The sequence below is a fragment of the Balaenoptera musculus genome, chromosome 4, assembly GCF_009873245.2.
Source record: "Balaenoptera musculus isolate JJ_BM4_2016_0621 chromosome 4, mBalMus1.pri.v3, whole genome shotgun sequence".
NCBI classification, from domain to species: domain Eukaryota; kingdom Metazoa; phylum Chordata; class Mammalia; order Artiodactyla; family Balaenopteridae; genus Balaenoptera; species Balaenoptera musculus.
The window spans coordinates 58,956,643-58,983,909 of record NC_045788.1 but is presented as its reverse complement, the minus strand read 5'-3'; the positions used below and the strand labels follow the sequence as shown (position 1 = coordinate 58,983,909).

General features: G+C 38.9%; 1 pseudogene; it reads left to right on the top strand.

Moving 5' to 3' along the window:
* The first annotated feature begins 21,394 nt into the window (after window positions 1-21,394).
* On the top strand, window positions 21,395-22,251 carry LOC118893980 (annotated as a pseudogene).
* Window positions 22,252-27,267: the final 5,016 nt, after the last annotated feature.

Sequence of the window (27,267 nt, the reverse complement as noted above, 5' to 3'; positions counted from 1 at the left end):
TATATATACACAATGGAATATTACTCAGCCATAAATAAGAATAAAATTTTGCCATTTGCAACAACATGAATGGACTGGACGGTGTTATGCTTAGTGAAATAAGTCAGAGAAAGACAAATACTGCATGTTTTCACTTATATATCAAATCTAAAACATAAAAGAAATGATTGAATATAACAAAACAGAAAGACTCACAGATACAGAAAACAAACTAGTGGTTACCAGTTGGGAGAGGGGTCAGGAGGCAAGATAGGGATAGGAGATTAAGAGGTACAAACTACTAGGTTCAAAATAAATAAGATACAAGGATATAATGTATAACACAGGGAATATAGCCAATATTTTATAATAACTTCGTATGGATTATAATCTATAAAAATACTGAATTTCTATGTTGTATACTTGAAACCAATATAATATTGTAAGTCAACTATACTTCATTGAAAAAAATAATAATCATTGTATTGTTGCTGTGAGCAGAAGCCTAAGCTTATTTTTTCTGATTTTTGTTGAGCCTTCAATCTATGGCCCTACCTTGGTCCAGATATTTCAATTTCCAAAGCTGCTGAGTGTTTTGTTTGCTTGTTTTTCTTTTTGTTTTTTTGTGTTTTTTTTTTAAGATGGAATATGGAAGAGAATCTTGATTCCCCTCTATACTACTGAGATCTCAACTACTTTACCTCACTGTATGGGCAAGTCCAACCTCCTGAGAAGCCACTAGGAGGACAATTTAGGTAGGAACGCTTAGAGCTCAAGGGTAGTAGAAAGATCAAGAGCTGCCCTGTCAACTCAGGAGGAATTAAGGCAAAATGGAGAGGAGCCTAGAGACACTCTTGTCTGCTTAGTAACTGCTCTGACTCCAGTAACACACAGAGATCCAACCTCACTCTTCAGGCATTTCAGACTCACTCTTTAGAAGATCCTCTGCTAGTATACACAGTGCAGGGGTGAGCCTATAGCATTATACCTGCTACTTGGCCTTGCTGTTGTTTTCCAGTTTATCTGATATCAAATCCATCTTTTCAAGTGTTACTGTGACCAGCCTTTGTTTATGTTTGTTTTGTTTACTGTTTAATTATTAATTTCTTATTTTGTGTGTGAGATCAAAAGAAAAGCCTTTCACCACTGCTCCTTCCTTTAGGACTAGAGGAGCTGACAGGGGTTGTGTTAAAACAATGCTCACTTGCTCTAAGGAGAAGGTGGGGCAGAGATAGTGACTCTGGTAGTTCAGGTATTCTTACTTGCATGGGCCATTTGCAAAGTCTTGAGAGCGACCTTAATAATGCAAAGCACTGAGGTATTTGTCAGCTTTTTTAAAAAATGTAATCTATTGTGATTTCTTTTTATTTTAAATAAATATTGATTATTTTGTTTTGAATTTATAATTGTGTACTCATTTTCTTAAAGGGGTACTCCTTAATTAATAAGGTTTTGGTGCACCCCTGAGTTGGGGAGAAGGACATAGACACAAAGAGAGGCAAAGTCTAGCCTTTTTGGAGTCCCAGTGAGAGAAACCAGAGGCACACTTCTAGCTGAAAAAAAGCTAGAAGCATCAGATTGTTGGATAATTTAGCAAGTTACAAGAGTAACCTGACATATAGTATATGTGTTAGAGGGAAGGCAAGAGATATTGGGGTTCAAGGCACAGCACATTGATTAATGAGTGAGCTAAGTATGGGTGGACTGCTTTGAACTGATTTTGTATTTGTTTGAACTTAGAACAGCAGTTCTTGACAGTTACTTCCAAGATGGGAAGTTGTCCACATCATCTCAGAAGTTAACATAGCTCAGTGTTAAGAGCACAGATTTTATAAAGACACAGACGTAGAGAATGGACTTGAGGACACGGGGAGGGGGAAGGGTAAGCTAGGACGAAGTGAGAGAGTGGCATGGACATATATACACTACCAAATGTAAAATAGCTAGCTAGTGGGAAGCAGCCGCATAGCACAGGGAGATCAGCTTGGTGCTCTGTGTCCACCTAGAGAGGTGGGATAGGGAGGGTGGGAGGGAGACACAAGAGGGAGGGGATATGGGGATGTGTGTATATGTATAGCTGATTCACTTTGTTATACAGCAGAAGCTCACACACCATTGTAAAGCAATTATACTCCAATAAAGATGTTAAAAAATAATAATAATAATTTAAAAAAGAGCACAGATTTTAGAGCTACACTATCTGGATATGAAACCTGACTTGACCACCAACCAGCCATAAGACTTGGGAAATCTGTTGGAAATCTCTTGTGCCCATTTCCTAATCTGAAAAATGAAATAATGCTGGCATCTACCATTTAGGCTTGTTAAGAGGATTAAATATAATAAAGCATATAGAGCACTTCTCACATGTCTAGCACAGAAGTGTGCAAAAAATGTGAGCTCTTTTACTCATTCCCCAAGTCTTCTCTAAAAATGACTGCTCCTATTCTCTATGGTACTCTCATTTTCCATGTTTTGTTTTTGTTACTGTGTTTTCTTTCACCACTATTCATAAATAGTGGTGTTAGTGATTTTAAAATTAATATATCCTGCTTATATCAAACTTGGGAAAAAACCCAAAAAGTATAAAGGAGAAAGATAAAATAATTTAAATATCTCTCCAGCACATTCATTCAAAATGCACATCTTAAGCATCTATGTGCATCAGGCACTGTCATGGGCTCTGGCGCCTCTAAATCCTGTCTTTTTCCTGTTCCATTTCTCTGTCCTATTCAGTTTGTTTAAAAGGAGGGGGTGTTAACAGTTTTTGAAGTCTACTCAGTTAAGTAACTAAGGCTAATTCTGCTCTTAAGTTTAACTTCTTTACCTATTGTTCTAATGTAACTAACGACCTAATGTTTATCTTAATATTAAGATTAATCCTAATCATCATACTAAGAGCTGTATTGTTATTTGTGGTACACAAAGTTCTTTCATCCAATTCACACTATATCTCTGTGTAGAGACATAGGAGAAACATCAACGTCTGCAGTTTGCTGAAGCTTATAAAGGCTAAGAAGGGTGCCCAAAGGAATTTAAACAATTTGGATCAGATCACAGAGCTAGGATACAAAGGGCCTGAGACTCACATCCTGGTGAGCACAGGGGTGGTGCCTTCAACTTTGGAATCTGCACGTTGGTTTTTTGCAGCCATCTGAAACTGGTATGTCTTCTGTACACTGGACAGCCCCTTCAGCTCCCATATCCAATCAAGAGAGTGTTCCAGACCTACTCCCAGACCCAAGTTTTCAGATGAGCCATTGAGGTGAACCCTGGGAAGGGCCCACTTAGAATCCTTTACTACAGCCTTAGAGACAGTCCCCAGATAGACATGAAGATGAGAACAGTCATCTGTTGATATTTCTCTCTCAAGGTAGCCATCAGGATTATTTTCCAATATGCACTTAAAAATTAAACAATATATACTAGCATTTTCTCTCCTTGTACAACAGAGACAAAGTAAACCAAGATTAGCAACAGGTTAGGAAAAAGAGAGACAGGTTTGCTGTTCTGAGCAAAGCATCACTTGCTTTTGTGAAAAGTGAAAGCTTTCGATAATTTACCCAGGTATGTCTTTTCTTATATTGAGTTTTAAAAATAGTGGGCCACTAGTCACCATAAACAATGCTTATGATTCTCTAAAACAAAAGAATATGTCTAAGAGGAAGAGAAGGAAAGGAGGGAGAGAGTTTAGTGAATTATTCACCCACTTTTCCTCATTAATAGCAGAATGTTCTCAACCAATTAATAAGCAATTACATTCCCATCGACTGAGATGCCCAAGGGAAGAGCCATCTGATGCATTTATTAAATTAACCCTATATGCTCTGAGCCAATGTCAATTGAGAAGCACAAGGAATAAAATTTTTTTAAAACTTGGAAAAATTTTACAGATTGACTTCCCTGAGCTCCAAATGATATCTAGAGTAAAGGAGAGAGGGTAGAAAGGGCAGGTTAAATTCAAAGGAAGATATGAAGCCAAAGGTTGTATTCTGAAAGTAGCTTGGAGTAAGATCCACCAAATTCCACAAAAATGTGACAGAATTAGTTTGCAATTTCTTCAGGAAATTCCTTTCAACTCCTTTACAGAGTTCTGCAATTTTACCTTGTTGTACCTAGGAATAAGATTGTCAGAACATTTCATGCCGATGTATATAGCAATTTTATTCACTAGAGGCTCTGGGTAATTTCGGATCTCAAATACATTTTGTGAGAAGTTCAGGAAATATAGAAAAAAATTTGTCGTTGATTATTAGAGGATCTGATATCTTATCCCTTCTCCAGACTAACTCTTTTTGTTACTTATCAAACATGTTTAAATGCTTACCATGTATCAGGTACAGTTTTAGATGCTTTAAAAATATTAATTCATTTACTCCTTACAATAACCTTCTGAGGTAGGTGCAGATAGGCACAGAGAGGTTAATTTGCCCAAGGCTGTAATAGTGGAATTGGTATTCAAACCCAGGCCATTTGGGTCCAGCATCTGGGTGCCTAACCACTACTCTATGCTCTCTCTACATGAATGAAGGAATGAATGAGTAAAAAATAAAGACATGCATGAATGCCTTACCTGGAGATTTACTCTGTCATTTATCCCCTTCCTCTCTACCAGCATTTTGCATTTTGTCCACAAACATTGAGTTGTTTTCTTTCAGAAGAGAAGACTTCAAGCTGTCATTTTCTTGTCCAGTTTCTTGAAGGGAAGCCCACACTTGCCACTTCCACTTCTCTACCAGCTATTTATTCCATAAATTCATGCAATCTTGTTCCCTGCCCCCCTTCCACTTCTCTACTGACACTGCTTTCTTGAAGGATTGAACTGCCTTATTCAATGGCCTGTTTCTCAGGCTTATCCATCTCTGCTTCCCAGCTCCTTTCTAGACCCTTTTCTCTCTTGTTTCCTGTTATCCTGGTCCTCCATTTTCCGTTTGCATGTATTGCTCTGCTTCTTTGCTGGTTGACATGTCTCGAGATCTAGCCTTAGTATGACTCTTATTCTATTTCTCTCTCTCTCTCCCCACACGTTACTTTTTAAACATTCTCACATCCTCCAGTGTCTTCTACTCTTTACACTAATTTCTGGAATCTGGCCACAGAGCCTAACTTGTCAGCACCCAGAAAGTGGGTCCAATCTCTTTGGAGATAAAGTCACATTGACCAACCTCACAAGATTAATGATGAAGTATTCATTTATAATGAAAAGTAGATTGTCAAAGGGTCATCAATCCAGAGCATTACACAGGGAGCTAAATTATGAACAATATACCAGTTTGTTCATTTAGAACAAGTAGTATTATTACAAGAAAAGAATGACCACTGGAGTTCTCTAGTAAGTGCATTTTCCCCACAAGGACATTCCAGGTGGGAAGCTAAATTATAATCAGAAGACTACTAGGTCAGCATGGAATAAGAATAGGGGGAAATAATTACATGATTCAAATATTTAACAGCATCAGGCTGATAGTCACAGGTGTATCTAGCTCTACAATAGGGCAAGAGCTGCCAATGGGACCCAGCAAGTAGAGTAATTGTTAAAGACACCATCGCCCCTCAATGAATAAATGAATGAATGAATGTGGAACAACAGTCTTGAGATCATTTCTACTTTACCATTACATTAGAGTTATTTGTTGAAATATTGACCCCTTTGCAAGATCTGAGTTGCAAGATGTCATGGGCCACATGTGCTCATCACTATTGTCTTTACCATCAAGCATAGTGCCTGGCACTTAGTAGACAGAAGGCAATAAATGTTCATTAAAATTAAAGTCATCCAGATATTTATAAATATAAATAAAATACCTTCCAAAGTTGGCTTTAAATGTGAGTTAGCCAGAATGTCCTATTGTGTGTTTTTTCTTGCTTTTCAAAATTTATTAAGTCAAATAAATAGAATGCCTTGATTTCAAATGTTTACATTTGGCTCATATATTTGAAAATTGTGAAATAGTAGACCACACAGTTTTCATTTTGTCCATCTTATTTCTATAAACTTCAACTACTTATTTCTCCTACCCAGTGACTAAACCCCAATTCCACCCCCACCCCTTTATCTTTGATGTTTCTCATTCTCCATAGGCGGAGGATGTGCCAGCAAAGAGAGGAAAGAACAGATTCTGTGTGCCTATATGGGCTAACCCAGGGCACTCATGGGGTTAAAAGTGCTGCAGTCATATTAAGCACATGTTTCAAGTCAGCAGGGTGCCAGCCTGAGATGTCCTCAAAGCCTAATTTGATAGATATTATGCCATACACTGCTGCAAGTAGTAATGAAGAAAGTAAAAATTTTATGGATGAGCAAAATAGGAGCTCTTATGGATGGAGTGTTTTTAAATCAGGTGTATAATTTACCCAGTATCAGACCACATGTAGGGTGCATTACTCAATTGAACTTACAAGCAGATAGGAAAGCAGTTTCTTTTAATAAGCACTTCTTCAACTTATTGGCTCTACAATTACTTGCACCAAATTACCAGCAGCTGCTGCCTGTTTGGTATTTTATCCTAGACAAGGAGTTACATTAGTTTCTAATCAACAAGCCATTCAAGGACTCTTTATAATTTTTAGCTTAATTCCACTTTTATTTGGAATTTATTAATTGAAATATCCAATATTTTCATGACAGTATTTTGCTTAGCTTCTCTTAACAGGAAACCTATTCAACTGCTGAGGTGATGGGAAAAGGGAGGGAAGATACCCACCAAACTTATTTCTGATATTTGCAACATTGTACAAACTACTAGATTCATGTTGCCTTATAGTCTGAATTTTGACATTTCAATTGCTTTTGTAAAAATAATGATACTGTATTTAAACTTTTTTACATCTGCAGTCAATAAATTGTTTTGTCTCTAAATAGCATATCCCCATGCACAGGAGTTAACTGCAAGTTTAAATATTAACCAATTCAGTTTAATACAGGCCTTCTCAAGTTTGGCACTATTGACATTTTGGGCTGGCTAACTCTTTTTTGGGGGAATGTCCTGAATATTGTAGGATGTTCAGGCAAGATCCCTGGCCTCTACCCAGTAGATGCCAGTGGCACCTCCCCACATCCAACCCCCTGTTGTAACAACCAAGAATGCCTGCACATGTTGTCACCTCACCCCAGATGATTTAACAGATTTGAAAGAATTAAAGGGAAAAGGGTTTCAGAAACAGTTGTAAGAGGAATACGTTTTCAATTCATTTGTTAAAGACTTTTCAAAGTGTTCATATAAAGATTGTGTTTGTGTGTGTGCTAGCCCATATTTGCTTGCTTTATGAGGAACTATAAAATGAATTTATGAAAGAATTTAACTACACAAAATGTAATTATTTAAATATTACTCTATTTTCAAGCTGCTTTCAGAGATCCAAAGGCAAAAGGAAACCGAAAACAACAACAGCTGCTAATAGCTAAATAAAGTAAATATTTGAATAGCTCTAACTGCAGAAAGACAGACCTGTGGTCTAATTTTAGACAAGTGTGGTTTTATTGTTATGCCAGTAGAGCCAAGAAATCTAATTTGAGACAAAATTCATTTTTTGAAATTATATTATACATTATTGCCAACTTTAAATTACAAATCAGAAAAATATGAACATAAAATGCTAATGACCAACGATAAATCATAAAAATGGCAAGTACAGTTCAAGATTTTTTTCATAGGGCTTTCAAATCCACAGTTGTCTTTGTAAAGACCAGAATCAAAATAGGTAATGTCAAGAACAACTAGAGTACCGTATACACACTGAAAAACAGCAAAAGTGAAGGATTAAATTTAATCCCAAATTGTCATCCCAAAGCCTCCTTAAATTGCCATCCCAAAGTCTCCTTCACTAAGAACTTACCATCTACCGTCTTCCATCTAGTCATATGTCGAAAGATCCAAATAACATCCATTGGAAGGTGGTTCCTTCTTAGCGTAATATAGAACCTTATGGCACAAAACCTGAAAGGTCATTTATACCTACCAGGGCCCTTCCCCAAGTTTATCCTAATTAGATGCCCTCCATAACAAGCTTCTCAAACTTTAATGTATATATGGATCACCTGGACATCTTTTCAAACTATGGATTCTGATTGAGTAGGTCTGGGGCCTTAGGCAGACTTTCTAACAAGCTTCCAGATGATGCCAATCCATGGACCACACTTTGAAGAGCAAGGATTTGTTTACAACAGCCCCACCAGCTGATCATCAAGCCTGATCTTGAACATTCTTAGGAGGCCAATAACAGAGAAAATCCTAACTCCAAAAAAGAATACAGCGTTTGTGTACCTAGTGAAATCTTAATTTTCAGGTTCTTTCTGGAAACAGTGCCTCGACCGTGGGAAACTTTAGCAGTCAGTTTAAAAAATTTTTACACAATTAAGCAAAATTACTGAAAAATAATTGCTAAATCTCAACCTACTGAAGTCAATAAAAAATGGATCCCTTCGGGCTTCCCTGGTGGCGCAGTGGTTGAGAATCTGCCTGCCAATGCAGGGGACACGGGTTTGAGCCCTGGTCTGGGAAGATCCCACATGCCGCGGAGCAACTAGGCCCGTGAGCCACAATTACTGAGCCTGCGCGTCTGGAGCCTGTGCTCCGCAACAAGAGAGGCCGCGATAGTGAGGCCCGCGCATCGCGATGAAGAGTGGCCCCCGCTTGCCGCAACTGGAGAAAGCCCTCGCACAGAAACGAAGACCCAACACAGCCATAAATAAATACATAAATAAAAATTTAAAAACAGGAGCTGTTGTTTAAAAAAAAAAAAAGGATTCCTTCTTACTAATAGTCTATACAATTCAAAAATAATTGGATCTTCATACAAACCATGGCTTCTGTGATAGTCTAAGGACATATTCCCTTCTTACCACTGTGTCTACATGACTCCACTTAAATACTGAAAAAGAGAGAACCATCGTGTCTCTAGCACAGACTCTGCAGCTATAGCCCAACCCCTTAAAAAAAAACTGTAAGATTTTTCACACAGCTCTGGTATATTTTGACCATGCCGACAGAAACATGTCATAAGTCTGTTATTTTATAAGGAAATAAGGAGAATGACATTAAGTTAGTGGATTCACTACTTTTCCCTGAGACGAGAAACATATCCTCCCATTACCTGAAAAATTCAAAGAACTTTCAGTTCCCAGAAGATTCAGATGCATGACCTTAAAGCCAGACTTATAAAAGCACCATTAATTCATGATTATAGTTTGCAGATAATCCAAATCCTCCATTTTACATCAGTGGTTTTGCTTCAGCCTATTTTATGGCTATCCTAGTCCTCTACCCGGCAAAGAAAAAGGAAACTCGATAGTTTTAAACAATGAGTTATTTTTTTCTTGTTCCTTTTTTAATTGAAGTAGAGTTGATTTACAATGTTGTGTCAATCTCTGCTGCACAGCCAAGTGACTCAGTTATCCATTATGGTTTATCCCAGGAGACTGGATACAAAATCAAGAACTAATATGTGATCCTGATGTCATTGAATGATTCTGTGGTCACCTTAAATATTCAGAATATTAACAACAGGCAGTGCTTGGGCTTCAAGCAATCCGAAGAGAATCCTCAACCAATCAGAATGGACACCATGCATAAGCCATCAGCATGGCCACACAGGTGCACGCTAGCCAGACTGGCCTGCCTTTGAACAACAGGAAGACAGAAATCCCCATGGCCGGTGTAGTGCCATAGGGTAGTTTTATCATGGGTAGACTTAGACCAGGAAAGACTTGTACTCAGAATAGGGATAAATGTGTAGTTTCCTCCAGAGTGAAGTTCCTTGGGAATCAACATTGATGTCAATCATATTTAACACATTTATAAATGTTCAAGAAGCCCAAATTTATTCAATGTGAAAACTCCAAATTTGTGGCTAAGAAAAAAGGTAAAATATACGTATGAAAATCATACCAATTTGTACAAGTGGATAGAAAAGTAATAAATAGTCTTCAACTTAGTAAGTATAAGGTAACATATTTTATGATAAATGACATAGGTATAAAATGAACAGCCCTGAACTATCAGCTTCAGGCAGAGAAAGTACATGCCTAGGAGTCACTGTTAGTTCCCCAAGGATAATGACTGAATCATCTATTGGGGTTGAAAAGTGAAGAAAACATAAATATATAAAGAAGAATATTAGACACATGTGGAATCTAAGAAACAAAGCAAGCAAACAAAACAAAAGCAGACTCATAGATATGGAGAACAATTGGTCAATGCCAGAGGTTGGGGAGTGGGGTGGGGGCAAAATAGGTAAAGAGGATTAAAAGGTGCAAACCTCCAGTTATATAGTAAGTTGTGAGGAAAAAAGGAGAAGGGGGGGAAGGCGGGGGAGGAAAAGAAGGGGAAGAAGGGGAAGAAGAGGAAGAAGAAGGAAGGGGGAAGAGGAGGAGGGGAGAGGGGAAAAGGGAAGAAGGAGGGGAAGAGAGGAAGGGGAAGGGGAAGAGGAAGAAGAAGAGTAGAACTCCAATTGAAATTAGCATCCTATAAAACCTCAGTGCTTACACTTTTTGAATGCCATGAGAGATTATGGTTGTCGCATATCAAAAATGTTAACAATGAAGCTAGAGAAGGCATAAGCAATAGAGGAAATAGCAACTAACATGTTAGGGTGTTGCTATTTGAGGCATGTTGAAACATTGGTCTCTTCATCCTGGAAAGACAACTGCTTAATAGGGAACTTGATTAAAATTTATACAATTAAAAATGATCTGGGTAACGTGGTCACAGGCTTGTTCCCCAGTAGAATGGTGGAACATCCTTTGAAACTTCAGTAAAATAAGTTTAGGACACTAAAAGGAAGAAGTGGTTAGCAAATTTACGGAACTCAATTTCACCAGTATCATCTCCCCCAACTTCCCTCCCACAAGAGTTAACACAGGAAGGAAATAAAGACTTCAGGTAGGAGTTCATTCCTCTATTCAGTACCAAGCACCAGGCTAAAAGCTGAGACAATGATGATGAGTAAAACATACACGGTTCCTGCTCTGTTGAGAGTCAACTGGATTAGTTGACTGAATGGAGTGACAGATAAATAGCCTAAAAATCACACCAATAATGTAAAATTATAACTGAAATTAAACCTCTGAAGAAGAGGCACATGGTCCTATCACAGTGTCTAGCAGTGGGCTTTGACCTAACTAGAAGAAGGTGACTGTTTGGAAGTGTGCTGATATCTTAGAGATGGGTATAATTTGAACTAACTGGTTAAAAAGCAATAAATGGCTACTAAATAAAGCCAGACTATTCTTTAATGTTCAGGGTACACTAAAGCATCCCATTTAACCAATATTCATGCCCACTTCAGTGGAAGGTACGTGAAGGACAGACTATTGGAATTTCCAATGACAACAAACACTGGGAGAATGACACAGAAGTCTGATGCCAAAGAAAAATTCTTCAGCTATAAATAATATAGAATTAATTGGCATCTCTTAAACGGAGTGACCTAGTGAAAATATCATTTTGAATAATGCACACTGACTCCCAGGATATGGCTAGCCCATTTGAAAGGTGAGAAGTCTATACCAAGAGTGGTTATATAAGTTGCCCCACATTATAAAGCACAGAATCAGCTGGCTTCTTCCAAAATCCACTGAAAAGGGAAATTAATAAAAAATTTATGTGGCTATCATTGCACTCTCTAGTTTGATTTATATCATAATTAGTTCTGAAATACCTACTTGCTACCAGAGTATGAACTTGTGGTAGATCATGTTTTTCATTTGTACATCCGTAGCAGAAAGCACGGGGCCATGCTCATAGCAAGCAATCAATAAATGTTTGTTGACTTGAAAGACAACAGTTAAGGCTTTAATTTATAACACAAGTCACTGACTAACAATCATTATCTACTTCATTTGTGTTGGTGAACACTGACATTTAAGGATGTTCTGTTGATACATATACCAGGAACCTCCCAGACAGGAACACAGCCCTGCTCTCAAGCTTGAGTGACAGGGCTGTCTTTACCATCTGATGCTCTCAATCCCAGAAAATCCTCCTTCTTGCCAAACATAGTCATTATGTCCAAATGCACATTTTGGGGCACTAAAATGTTGACTTTGAAGTTCAACAAAAGCCATTTTAGTTCCTTTATTTCTATTTTCTCTTTAAAGACACCATTCTGCAGTTAGCAAAATTCTACTCAGATTGGTAACTGCTATCCTGATCTCCAGTCTTGTACATCCCTATCCTATACTACTCTATGAGGGGGTGGGAAACTGCTGTGAGAATTTCTTCCTGAAAGCTAGGGCTTTCGATATTTACACTGTATTACATAAAATATATTTTTATGTATGTGAGATCTAGTGTATATACATGGTAGAAATTCCCTTAATCTTCCCTTATTCATTTTACCAGCATAACTAATGCTTTTCAGTCCCATATACTGTAGTTGATACTTAAGACATACTTAACGGTCACAGCTAGTAAATCACTCCCTAGAAAATCCAAACGCAACTGCATCTTCAGTTGCATTGTAGGCTTACCAAGCATTGGTTAAATTTGTTTCCAAACCTCTTCATTTCAGTTGTAATTGCTATTGCAAGTCTGTAATTTTAATTAGTATTAATGTATATCTGATGAAATATGAGTGAGAAAACAAAAAGATGTGGTCTAAAAAATACACTGAATGCTTTGTAATAAGAGCAAGTAACTGAAAAGTAATTTTTGTTGAATTGGTTGTGGCGGACATAACTGCGAAAGACTGGAGAAAGTTATAAAAGTCTGGAAGTTTTTTGCCTTGAGATTTCTTCAGATGTGAATTTAAGTTTTAGCTTCAGTTTACACAGATCAAAACTAGAAATATTATGCAATATATTATGGATGTGGTTTATATAAAAGAAACAAGAGAGAACTTTAATCAATGGATTCATATTCAAAGAAAATACCATGAACCTACATTAAAAAACTGGTGAATGAATATCTTGTACATGTTCTCAGCTAAAATAAAAGATTTCAGTTATGTAAGTACCATTTTTTAATGAATCTGTTCTTTCACAGACTTTTTCAATTAATCAACTACCTATAGATCCCATTCACAAGAAATCAAAGCTACTGTATTTTGGTTGTGAATATGTTTATTTTACCTTCTTCCATGAAAAATGCAAACCAATAAAAAGTCAATTTTTTCTTTTATTTTTCAGAAATTTCTCTTTCACAGCATCACTCCATTCATTTGGGTCAGAGTTTTGCAAACTGCCACCCACCTTGTTGCTCAGACCAAAACCTATGAGTTGTCCTTAATCCACTGCTTTTCCTCATCACTTATATCTAATCCATCAACAAATATTGTTAATTCTGCTTCTAAAATATATTATAAATCATTTCACATCTCTTCACTGGATTATAAAAGGCAAGGGAGAGAAAGGTTCAAAATGAAGAGGTAGATGGGATTGGTCATGAATGGCCTTGTAGGTCATGGTAAGTAGTTTGAATTTTGTTCCAAATATGGTGAGAAACTATTAGATTATCCTAACTGTCACGTGATGAAAGGATTATGAGAGGGTCCAGAAATGGAAACATGGGAAAAATAGTGGGCTACACGAAATTAGTCCACAATGGTGGCTTGCACTGGGTAGTAAATTTAGTAAAAATTAATTACCCTTGGCATATATTCTAAAGATTGAGTCAACAGAACCTACTGAACGTGGGGAGTATAAATGAAAGAGAAATAGAAATGCATGCAGCCTAGGTGTTTTAACCCTACATCTGGTTGAAAAGAGGGGCCATTTAATGAGAATGAAGAGAGGGTAGAAGAACAAGTTTGGTGGTATAGGTGGAGAGGCAAGGGTAAGGACATGTAGAATCAAGAACTCTGTTGCCAAATTGAGTTATTAAATAAGCAATTCCCTTTTTTTCAGGAGGAGCTTCAAGATGGCGGAAGAGGAAGACACAGAGATCACCTTCCTCCCCACAAATACATCAGAAATCCATCTACATGTGGAACAACTCCTACAGAACACCTACTGAACGCTGGCAGAAGACCTCAGACCTCCCAAATGGCAAGAAACTCCCCACATAACTGGGTAGGGCAAAAGAAAAAAAAAAAACAAAGACAAAAGAATAGGGACGGGACCTGCACCAGTGGGAGGGAGCCGTGAAGGAGGAAAGGTTTCCACACACTAGGAAGCCTCTTCGCAGGCAGAGAGTGCGGGTGGCAGAGGGGGGAGCTTCGGAGCCATGGAGGAGAGCGCAGCCACAGGGGTGCGGAGGGCAAAGCGGAGAGATTCCCGCACGGAGGCTCAGCGCCGAGCAGCGCTCACCAGCCCAAGAGGCTTGTCTGCTCACCCGCTGGGGCGGGCGGGGCTGGGAGCTGAGGCTCGGGCTTCGGTCGGATCGCAGGGAGAGGACTGGGGTTGGCGGCGTTAACACAGCCTGAAGGGGTTAGCACACCACAGCTAGCCGGGAGGGAGTCCGGGAAAAAGTCTGCAGCTGCCGAAGAAGCAAGAGACTTTTTCTTGCCTCTTTGTTTCCTGGTGCATGAGGAGAGGGGATTCAGAGCGCCGCTTAAACGAGCTCCAGAGACAGGCGCGAGCTGTGGCTATGAGCACGGACCCCAGAGACGGGCATGAGACGCTAAGGCTGCTGCTGCCGCCACCAAGAAGCCTGTGTGCGAGCACAGGTCACTCCCCACACCTCCCCTCCCGGGAGCCTGTGCAGCCCGCCATGGCCAGGGTCCCGGGATCCAGGGACAACTTCCCTGGGAGAACGCACAGTGCCTCAGGCTGGTGCAACGTCAGGCCAGCCTCTGCCGCCGCAGGCTCGCCCCGCATCCGTACCCCTCCCCCCCCCGGCCTGAGTGAGCCAGAGCCCCCGAAGCAGCTGCTCCTTTAACCCCGTCCTGTCTGAGCGACGAATAGACGCCCTCAGGCGACCTACACGCAGAGGCGGGTCCAAATCCAAAGCTGAACCCAGGGAGCTGTGCGAACAAAGAAGAGAAAGGGAAATCTCTCCCAGCAGCCTCAGAAGCAGCGGATTAAATCTCCACAATCAATTTGATGTACCCTGCATCTGTGGAATACCTGAATAGACAACGAATCATCCCAAGTTGAGGAGGTGGACTTTGGGAGCAACAATATATATATATTTTTTCTCTTTTTGTGAGTGTGTATGTGTATGCTTCTGTATGTGATTTTGTCTGTACAGCTTTGCTTTTACCATTTGTCTTGGGCTCTGTCTGTCCGTTTGTTTTTTTTTTTTTTCCTTAAAATTTTTTTTAATAGTTTTTATTTTAATAACTTTATTTTATTTTACTTTATTTTATTTTATCTTCTTCTTTCTTTCTTTCTTTCTTTTCTCCCTTTTATTCTGAGCCGTGTAGAAGACAGGCTCTTGGTGCTCCAGCCAGGCATCAGGCCTGTGCCACTGAGGTGGGAGAGCCAAGTTCAGGACACTGGTCCACAAGAGACCTCCCAGCTCCATGTAATATCAAACGGCGAAAAGCTCCCAGAGATCTCCATCTCAGCGCCAAGACCCAGCTCCACTCAACGACCAGCAAGCTACAGTGCTGGACACCCTATCAAACAACTAGCAATAGAGGAACACAACCCCACCCATTAGCAGAGAGGCTGCCTAAAATCATAATAAGGCCACAGACACCCCAAAACACACCACCAGACATGGACCTGCCTACCAGAAAGACAAGATCCAGTCTCATCCACCAGAACACAGGCACTAGTCCCCTCCACCAGGAAGCCTACACAACACACTGAACCAACCTTAGCCACTGGGGGCAGACACCAAAAACAATGGGAACTACGAACCTGCATCCTGCGAAAAGGAGACCCCAAACACAGTAAGTTACGCAAAATGAGAAGACAGAGAAACACACAGCAGATGAAGGAGCAAGGCAAAAACCCACCAGACCTAACAAATGAAGAGGAAATAGGCAGTCTACCTGAAAAAGAATTCAGAATAATGATAGTAAAGATGATCCAAAATCTTGGAAATAGAATGGAGAAAATACAAGAAACGTTTAACAAGGACCTAGAAGAACTAAAGAGCAAACAAATAGTGATGAACAACACAATAAATGAAATTAAAAATTCTCTAGAAGGGATCAATAGCAGAATAACTGAGGCAGAAGAACAGACAAGTGATCTGGAAGATAAAATAGTGGAAATAACTACTGCACAACAGAATAAAGAAAAAAGAATGAAAAGAATTGAGGACAGTCTCAGAGACATCTGGGACAACATTAAATGCACTGACATTCAAATTATAGGGGTCCCAGAAAAGAAGAGAAAAAGAAAGGGACTGAGGAAATATTTGAAGAAATTATAGTTGAAAACTTCCCTAATATGGGAAAAGAAATAGTTAATCAAGTCCAGGAAGCACAGACAGTCCCATACAGGATAAATCCAAGGAGAAACACATCACGACACATATTAATCAAACTATCAAAAATTAAATACTAAGAACACATATTAAAAGCAGCAAGGGAAAAACAACAAATAACACATAAGGGAATCCTCATAAGGTTAACAGCTGATCTTTCAGCAGAAACTCTGCAAGCCAGAAGGGAGTGGCAGGACATATTTAAAGTGATGAAAGAGAAAAAGCTACAACCAAGATTACTCTACCCAGCAAGGATCTCATTCAGATTTGATGGAGAAATTAAAACCTTTACAGACAAGCAAAAAGCTAAGAGAACTCAGCACCACCAAACCAGCTTTACAACAAATGCTAAAGGAACTTCTCTAGGCAGGAAACACAAGAGAAGGAAAAGGCCTACAATAATAAACCCGAAACAATTAAGAAAATGGTAAGAACATACATATCGATAATTACCTTAAATGAAAATGGATTAAATGCTCCCACCAAAGACACAGATTGGCTGAATGGATACAAAAACAAGACCCACATATATGCTGTCTACAAGAGACCCATTTCAGACCTAGGGACACATACAGACTGAAAGTGAGGGGATGGAAAAACATATTCCATGCAAATGGAAATCAAAAGAAAGCTGGAGTAGCAATCCTCATATCAGACAAAATAGACTTTAAAATAAAGACTATTACAAGAGACAAAGAAGGACACTACATAATGATCAAGGGATCAATCCAAGAAGATATAACAATTGTAAATATTTATGCACCCAATATAGGAGCACCTCAATACATAAGGCAAATACTAACAGCCATAAAAGGGGCAATCGACAGTAACACAATCATAGTAGGGGACTTTAACACCCCACTTTCACCAATGGACAGATCATCCAAAATGAAAATAAATAAGGAGACACAAGCTTTAAATGATACATTAAACAACATGGACTTAATTGATATTTATAGGACATTCCATCCAAAAACAACGGAATACATATTCTTCTCAAGTGCTCATGGATCGTTCTCCAGGATAGATCACATCTTGGGTCACAAATCAAGCCTTGGTAAATTTTAGAAAATTGAAATCATATCAAGTATCTTTTCCAACCACAACGCTACGAGACTAGATATCAATTACAGGAAAAAATCTGTAAGAAACACAAACACATGGAGGCTAAACAACACGCTACTAAATAACCAAGAGATCACTGAAGAAATCAAAGAGGAAATCAAAAAATACCTAGAAACAAATGACAATGAAAACACGATGACCCAAAACCTATGGGATGCAGCAAAAGCAGTTCTAAGAGGGAAGTTTATAGCAGTACAATCCTACCTTAAGAAACAAGAAACATCTCAAATAAACAACCTGACCTTACACCTAAAGCATTTAGAGAAAGAAGAACAAAAAAACCCCAAAGTTAGCAGAAGGAAAGAAATCATAAAGATCAGATCAGAAATAAATGAAAAAGAAATGAATGAAATGATAGCAAAATCAATAAAACTAAAAGCTGGTTCTTTGAGAAGATAAACAAAATTGATAAACCATTAGCCAGACTCATCAAGAAAAAAAGGGAGAAGACTCAAATCAATAGAATTAGAAATGAAAAAGGAGAAGTAACCACTGACACTGCAGAAATACAAAGGATCATGAGAGATTACTACAAGCAACTCTATGCCAATAAAATGGACAATCTGGAGGAAATGGACAAATTCTTAGAAATGCACAACCTGCTGAGACTGAACCAAGAAGAAATAGAAAATATGAACAGACCAATCACAAGCACTGAAATTGAAACTGTGATTAAAAGTCTTCCAACAAACAAAAGTCCAGGACCAGATGGCTTCACAGGCGAATTCTATCAAACATTTAGAGAAGAGCTAACACCTATCCTTCTCAAACTCTTCCAAAATATAGCAGGGGGAGGAACACTCCCAAACTCAATCTACGAGGCCACCATCCATCTGAAACCAAAAGCAGACAAAGATGTCACAAAGAAAGAAAACTACAGGCCAATATCACTGATGAACATAGATGCAAAAATCCTCAACAAAATACTAGCAAACAGAATCCAACAACACATTAAAAGGATCATACACTATGATCAAGTGGGGTTTATTCCAGGAATACAAGGATTCTTCAGTATACGCAAATCAATCAACGTGATACACCACATTAACAAATTGAAGGAGAAAAACCATATGATCATCTCAATAGATGCAGAAAAAGCTTTTGACAAAATTCAACACCTATTTATGACAGAAACCCTCCAGAAAGTAGGCAGAGAGGGAACTTTCCTCAACATAATAAAGTCCATATATGACAAACCCACAGCCAACATCGTGCTCAATGGTAAAAAACTGAAACCATTTCCACTAAGACCAGGAAGAAGACAAGGTTGCCCACTCTCACCACTATTATTCAACATAGTTTTGGAAGTTTTCACCACAGCAGTCAGAGAAGAAAAGGAAATAAAAGGAATCCAAATCAGAAAAGAAGAAGTAAAGCTGTCACGGTTTGCAGATGAGATGATACTGTACATAGAGAATCCTAAAGATGCTACCAGAAAACTACTAGAGCTAATCCATGAATTTGGTAAAGTAGCAGGATACAAAATTAATGCACAGAAATCTCTTGCATTCCTATACACTAATGATGAAAAATCTGAAACTGAAATTAAGAAAACACTCCCATTTACCACTGCAACAAAAAGAATAAAACATCTAGAAATAAACCTACCTAAGGAGACAAAAGACCTGTATGCAGAAAACTATAAGACACTGATGAAAGAACTTAAAGATGCTACAAGTAGATGGAGAGATATACCATGTTCTTGGATTGGAAGAATCAACACTGTGAAAATGGCTCTACTACCCAAAGCAATCTACAGATTCAATGCAATCCCTATCAAACTACCACTGGCATTTCTCACAGAACTAGAACAAAAAATTTCACAATTTGTATGGAAAGACACCAAATAGCCAAAGCAATCCTGAGAAAGAAAAACAGAGCTGGAGGAATCAGCCTCCCTGACTTCAGACTATACTACAAAGCTACAGTAATCAAGACAGTATGGTACTGATAGAAACAGAAATATAGATCAATGGAACAGGATAGAAAGCCCAGAGATAAACCCATACACATATGGTCACCTTATCTTTGATAACGGAGGCAAGAATACACAGTGGAGAAAAGACAGCCTCTTCAATAAGTGGTGCTGGGAAAACTGGACAGGTACATGTAAAAGTATGAAATTAGAACACTCCCTAACACCATACACAAAAATAAACTCAAAATGTATTAAAGACCTTAATGTAAGGCCAGACACCATCAAATTCTTAAAGGAAAACATAGGCAGAACACTCTATGACATAAATCACACCAAGATCCTTTTTGACCCACCACCTAGAGAAACGGAAATAAAAACAAAAATAAACAAATGGGACCTAATGAAACTTCAAAGCTTTTGCACAGCAAAGGAAACCATAAACAAGATGAAAAGACAACCCTCAGAATGGGAGAAAATATTTGCAAATGAGGCAACTGACAAAGGATTTATCTCCAAAATTTACAAGCAGCACATGCAGCTCAATATCAAAACAACAAACAACCCAATCCAAAAATGGGCAGAAGACCTAAATAGACATTTCTCCAAAGAAGATATACAGATTGCCAGCAGACACATGAAAGAATGCTCAACATCATTAATTATTAGAGAAATGCAAATCAAAACTACAATAAGATATCATCTCACACCAGTCAGAATGGCCATCATCAAAATATCTACAAACAATAAATGCTGGAGAGGGTGTGGAGAAAAGGGAACCCTCTTGCACTGTTGGTGGGAATGTAAATTGATACAGCCACTATGGAAAACAGTATGGAGGTTCCTTAAAAAACTAAAAATAGAACTACCATACGACCCAACAATCCTGCTACTGGGCGTATACCCTGAGAAAACCATAATTCTAAAAGAGTCATGTACCAAAATGTTCATTGCAGCTCTATTTACAATAGCCAGGACATGGAAGCAACCTAAGTGTCCATCGACAGATGAATGGATAAAGAAGATGTGGCACATATATACAATGGAATATTACTCAGCCATAAAAAGGAACCAAACTGGGTCATTTGTAGTGAGGTGGATGGACCTAGAGACTGTCATACAGAGTGAAGTAAGTCAGAAAGAGAAAAACAAATACAGTATGCTAACACATATATATGGAATCTAAAAAAAAAAAAAATCGTCATGAGGAACCTAGGGGCAAGACAGTAATAAAGATGCAGACCTACTAGAGAATGGACTTGAGGATACGGGGCAGGGGAAGGGTAAGCTGGGACAAAGTGAGAGAGTTGCATGGACATATATACACTACCAAACATAAAATAGATAGCTAGTGGGAAGCAGCCGCATAGCACAGGGAGATCAGCTCGGTGCTTTGTTTCCACCTAGAGGGGTGGGATAGGGAGGGTGTGAGGGCGGGAGACACAAGAGGGAAGAGATTTGGGGACATATGTATATTTATAACTGATTCAATTTGTTATAAAGCAGAAACTATCACACCATTGTAAAGCAATTATACTCCAATAAAGATGTTTTAAAAAAATAAGCAATTCAATATATGACTGCAGTTCAAAAAAGCTGGAGTTATAAATTTAGAAATCATCAGGATATATGTGGTATATAAAGCCACACGACTAGGTAAGATCACCAAGAGGCAATTCATATTTAGAATTACATAAGAGAAAGCAAAAAGAAATAGTTGGCAAAGGAGATTGAGGATAATAGATGGAAATTTAGGAAATTGTGGTGTCAGCAATCTAAGTAAAGATAGAATTTCAAGGAGGAGAAAGATGTCAATGATAACTGAGAAAGTAAAATAAAGTCAGAACTGAACATTGGTTTATCAAGATGGAAGTTATCAGAGACCTTGGGAAAGGAGGCTACAGCGGAGTGGTGGAGACAAATTCTGCTTGGCATGGGTTATAAAAAGAATTGGAGGTAGGAAAGGTAAGCATCAGTAATACACAATTCTTGCTTCACAGCTGCTGCAGCTCTTGCTAATATCTGGATCAGCAGTGACTCTAATGAATCCACCATTATGGGCAAAAAGAAGACCCATATCAATATTATCATCATTGGCCATGTGGACTCTGGCAAGTCCACCACCACTGGGCATCTCATCTACAAGTGTGGGGGTACTGACAACAGAACCATGAGAAGTTCAGAAAGGAAGCAGCAGAGATGAGCAAGGGCTCCATCAAGTTTGCCTGGGTACTAGACAAAATGAAGGCAGAAAGGAAATGTGGCATCACCATGACATCTCCTTATGGAAGTTTGAGGCAACCAAATATTACATCACCATAATTGATGCCACAGGGACTTCATCAAAAACATTATCACTGGCCCATCCCAGGTGACTGTGCCATGCTCATCGTGGCTGGCAGCACGAGCATGTTTGAAGCAGGCATCTTCAAGAATAGGCAGACCTGTGGAGAATACGCTACTGGCCTACATGCTGGGTGTGAAGCCACTCATCATGGCTGTCAACAAGATGGACTCCGACAAACCCACCCACAGCACCCCATGCTTCCATCAAGGGAGTGAGAGTCTACATCAAGAAGATCGGCTACAACTTGGCTGCCATGGCCTTCATGCCCATTTTGGGCTAGCATAGCCCAGCATCCACATGCCGGGTTCAAGAGCTGGAAGATCAAGAGAAAGGAAGGAAATGCCACCGGGATGACTCTCCTGGAAGCTCTGGGCTCCATTCTCCCTCCCACTCAACTGGTCAACGAGACCCTGAGGCTGCCTCTGCAAGATGTGCACATGACTGGGAGCATTGGCTCTGTGCCTGTGGGCTGTGTGGAAACCAGCTTCCTGAAACCTGGGATGGAGGTCACCTTTGACAACCCCAAGGCCCTGAAGTCAGGCGACAGAGCCATTGTGCAGATGTAAGGATGGTCCCCAGCAAGGCCATGTGTGTGGAGATGTTCTCTGAGTACCCACCTCTAGGCCATTTTGCTGTGCGGGACGTGAGACAAACAGTGGCCATTGGAGTCATCAAGGCAGTGGATGAGAAGTCATCCTCTGCAGGCAAGGTCACCAAGTCAGCAGTAAAGCCCAGCAAGAAATGAAGCATGCCCCCTGCAGTTTCCTCAGCAATCTCCACTACAAAAATTACCCAACATTCGATGTATTTATTAAGATTAATAAAACATAACTAGCTGTCAAAAAAAAAAAAAAAAGACCACTTTTTGCATGTGGCCATCCAGTCTTCTCAACACCATTTACTGAAGAGACTATCCTTTCCCTCTTGAATAATCTTGGCTATTTTGTTATAAATTAACTTAGCATTAAATATATATCATTTAAATTTGTTAAGAAAGTAGAACTTAAATGTTTTCACACACCCCCCCCCAAATAAAACATAAATATGTTAGGTGATGGATATGTTAATTAATTAGATGGCAGGAAATCCTTTCACTATGTATATGCATATCAAATCACCACAATGTACACTTTAAATATCTTACAACTTTACATGTCAATTATACTTCAATAAAGCTGACATTAAAGAATCAACAACTCACAGATGAATGGATAAAGAAGATGTGGCACATATATACAATGGAATATTACTCAGCCATAAAAAGAAATGAAATTGAGTTATCTGTAGTGAGGTGGATGGATCTAGAGTCTGTCATACAGAGTGAAGTAAGTCAGAAAGAGAAAAACAAATACCATATGCTAACACATATATATGGAATCTTAAAAAAAAAAAAAAAAGGTTATGAAGAACCTAGGGGCAGGACAGGAATAAAGACACAGATGTAGAGAATGGACTTGAGGACATGGGGAGGGGGAAGGGTAAGCTGGGACGAAGTAAGAGAATGGCATGGACTAATATATACTACCAAATGTAAAATAGATAGCTAGTGGGAAGCAGCCGCATAGCACAGGGAGATCAGCTCGGTGCTTTGTGACCACCTAGAGGGGTGAGATAGGGAGGGTGGGAGGGAGATGCAAGAGGGAGGAGATATGGGGATATATGTATATGTATAGCTGATTCACTTTGTTATAAAGCAGAAACTAACACATCATTGTAAGGCAATTATACTCCAATAAAGATGTTTTAAAAAAAAAAGAATCAACAACTCTTTTAGAGAGTTTTGCTATAAATAGGAGCAGAGAAATAAGGTAGTGGGTAGAGGAACACATGAAGTCCAGATAAGAACATTTATTTTTAAGATGGGATTATTATATGAAGCCCTTGAGTAGACAAGAGAGGACTGGCTTCTGTGTACAAGCAGAGGACCTGACCTCGGATAGGACAAGGACACCTTATCCCTGTGCATAAATGGGAAGGCAGAGTATGTGGATACAAATCTACAAATTAGGCTGGTAGATTTTGGTAGTAGAAAGATACGTTGTTTCTCTTTTGTGAATTGTATTGAAAGTGAGAAGAGAAAAGGGGCTGCTGGAAATCTGAGGAAAGAGAAGTGGACCATAGATTGACAAGGTATTACCAGGCAGTACTCTGTCTACCTGATGTCTCTGATCATACTTTTAAGTAGAAACTAATCAATTCATAAATGTGTTTTCCTTCACTATATGCAGGGCTTATATTTATTGTATACATTTATTATTTTTATTAATTCATGTACTGTACATTTCCCCAACTAGACTGTAATCTTTAAAATATTATATCACTGCTCTACTCCTAAGACCTTCACTCACACTACCTGGCATGCAGTTGGTAATTCATAAATATTTGTTGACTGAATAATTCAGTATCCACAAGTGCCTAAAATATGCTTAAAATTGAACTCATTATTACCTCACCCTTAACTCTTCCACATACACACCTGTTCCTCCACTTTTTATTCTATCACAGTTTATCCAACTCATTTCCTAATCCAGAAATTTGGAAATCATCCTCTGACCTCCCTCATTTCATTCTCTATGACCCAACAATCATCAAGTTCAGTCAACTCTGCCAGTTAAGTATTTCTTGGAGCTATTCACTGTTCTCCATTCCTGCAGCCAATTTCCTGGTCAGGTCACCATCACCTCACCTGGATTACTGGAAAAGCATCGTAATACTTCTCCTGACTTTCATGTTGTCCCCCCTCAAGTCCATTCTCTACATCTTTCAAAAAGTATAAATCTTATTATGTCCTCCACAACATTCAACCCTCCATTGATTCTTCAGCAAAGCCCTCAGGATAAAATCCTCTTTTTTATGATTTATTACACTTTTCTTAATCTGGCCTAGAACTCTACTTGGCAAATTAAACTAATTTCAATTCTCTAACTAATTAATAGATCTCTATCAGCTCTTGGGTCTTTGCATGTGCTTTTTCCTCCAGCTGGGATATTCTCTTCACTATCAACTCCTACTCATCCTTTCTTTCTCAACTTAGAAGTCACTTCCTCTAAGAAGTCTTCTCTGAATCATGGCATTGGTTAGGTACTCCTCCTAAATGCTTCCAAAGCTCCCTGTGTATGTTGGTGTTCTATAACCTTCCTTTATAGCACTGCTTTATCCCAAACCCAGATAGTGACAAATGTTTACAGGGTAGAGTCTTATGGGTCTTGTAATGAATATATCCCTCTATCCCTCCCCCTAGCCCCTTAGAGGTAAAGAACAAAAAAATGAAGGGATAAAGAGGTGCCTATTTACTGAAGAAAAAGAAACATATTTCAACCAGGTGTCCTACAGAGGTGGCAAGAGAGGTCTGAGCAGCCCTGTGATAATGGGCCAATGAAAACCTGATGAGCACAATCCCTATATTGTCTCTTTTTTTTGAATATAGGTTAGAATTTTATAAATAAATTTCTTAGAAAATTTATGGTCTGGGAACTACTTGATATTATAATATTTTGTTCTCCTTAGTAGTGAATCTCCTCAATGTATTTATGTTTCAAATTTTTCTCAGGCGCTTTTAATAACTAATAATAGCTTTTTTTTCATAGATTTAGTTTAATTCAGGAAGGATTTAATCAACAAATAGTTTATTTTCAAGATGAAATGCTCTTGAGGATGGATGCTTCTGTGCTCAGGATGAAGATGCTCTTTGATTTCGCCTCGTGTGATTGAAAGAACACAGCTTGAAATGTTTTTGCCCCACTTTTGTATGCATTTGGGCTAAGTTCCTTTCAGGAGCCATTCCAGTCATGCCTTTAAGCCTGGAATCCGGTAAAAGGAACTGCTGAAGATTGCACCATGATTTCAGCTTATTGTATATATTCCAAGCGGTCATGCTTGTCATTCCTGGAGTCCTGAGGTTCCTAACTGGTCTGCCTTCTCTCCACGGTTCAGAGTCCTTCTATGCTTGTCTTGTATATAACGTCCAAGTTTTTCCGTTGTACTTAGTGGGAGGAATAGGCAAAAACTCATTCTCCATCTTCCTGACCCTCCTCTCTGTCTACCTGGGAAGCTCTGCTGGTCTCTGCACAGTCGGTGGCCTCAGTGTCTTCCTCATCTTCACGGGGCAAGTCCCAGCTCAGCACTCTTAGGGGAAAGGAGCCTCTCTCCTCCAGCACTAAAGGGCTCAGAATAACTAGCATTTAAAATACTTAAGCAAATATTTGGGGAAAGTGAGAAGTATAATTTTCATCTCTTCATGGTTACTTCACAAGCATTACAGTAAGTCACAGGAAGTAAAAAGATAAATCATTCTAAAAAGTCAAAGTAGCATGCTTTGTAGCAAAAGATCTGATTAATTTTAAGTGAACAAGCACAAACTAACCACTACAATTTCTGCAGCAAACCAAATCACATGCCCAGATTTACAAGCAGAACTTTCTGATTTTCTCATATGTGCCATTCTTTGGTTATGAATATTCAGGACAGAGGTAGAATGGTCCCATGATGGGTTCTTGTCAAACTGAAAAGGCATAGGAATAGATGAGATGAAAGAAAGCAAAGAGGGGCCCCATGGATAAAGTTAATGCCTAAATTGAAATCACGTAGTATTAATCCCAACTCACCCCCTATTTATTTAAAATGTCACTATGAATCTAATAATTTTTAAAACAGCTTATGATTTTATTTCTTAGGGTATAATCATATAAACTGTATATAAAAACACATCATACAAAGATAAGCACAACATGGAGGTCTGTCATCTTCATGAGACAAGCAGGCAGTCATTATGTCTTAATCTACTCATCGGTAGACAGAAAACAAAGTAGCTGCTCATGGAGATTAATCTGTTAAAGTCATAAAAAATATCACTCTGAGAAACTATGTGGCTCACCCTTTCAACCTTTATACACTGTTAAATACTACATTGTCTTTGGCATTGTTTACTCCCAATGTACTTGTGTATATGTTCGCCATTAAATCACTAATTGCAAATCCCTGAGCTCAAGAAAGGCTCTTGATAAATCATGTACAATGAGTTTTAAGCAAACTATACCTCAAGTCAGGATGACTATGAACTTGCTTATTTTTAAATATTTCTACAGAAGCACATTCCATCAAGAGAACTGAGATAAGGTTGCCAGATTTAACACATAAAAATGCAGGACACCACTTAAGTTTGGATTTAAGATAAACAACAAATACTTTTTTTGTATAAATATGACCTGTGCAATTAGGGGGGGAGCATATTGATGCTTAAAAAGTATTCATTGTTGGGCTTCCCTGGTGGCGCAGTGGTTAAGAATCCACCTGCCAATGCAGGGGACATGAGTTCCAGCCCTGGTCCGGGAAGATCCCACATGCCGCGGAGCAACTAAGCCCGGGTGCCACAACTACTGGGCCTGCACTCTAGAGCCCGCGTGCCTCAACTACTGAAGCCCATGCGCCTAGAGCCCATGCTCCGCAACAAGAGAAGCCACCGCAGTGAGAAGCCCGCACACCGCAACAAAGAGTAGCCCCCACTCGCCACAACTAGAGAAAAGCCCGCACACAGCAACAAAGACCCAACGCAACCATAAATAAATTTATTTTTTAAAAAAAGT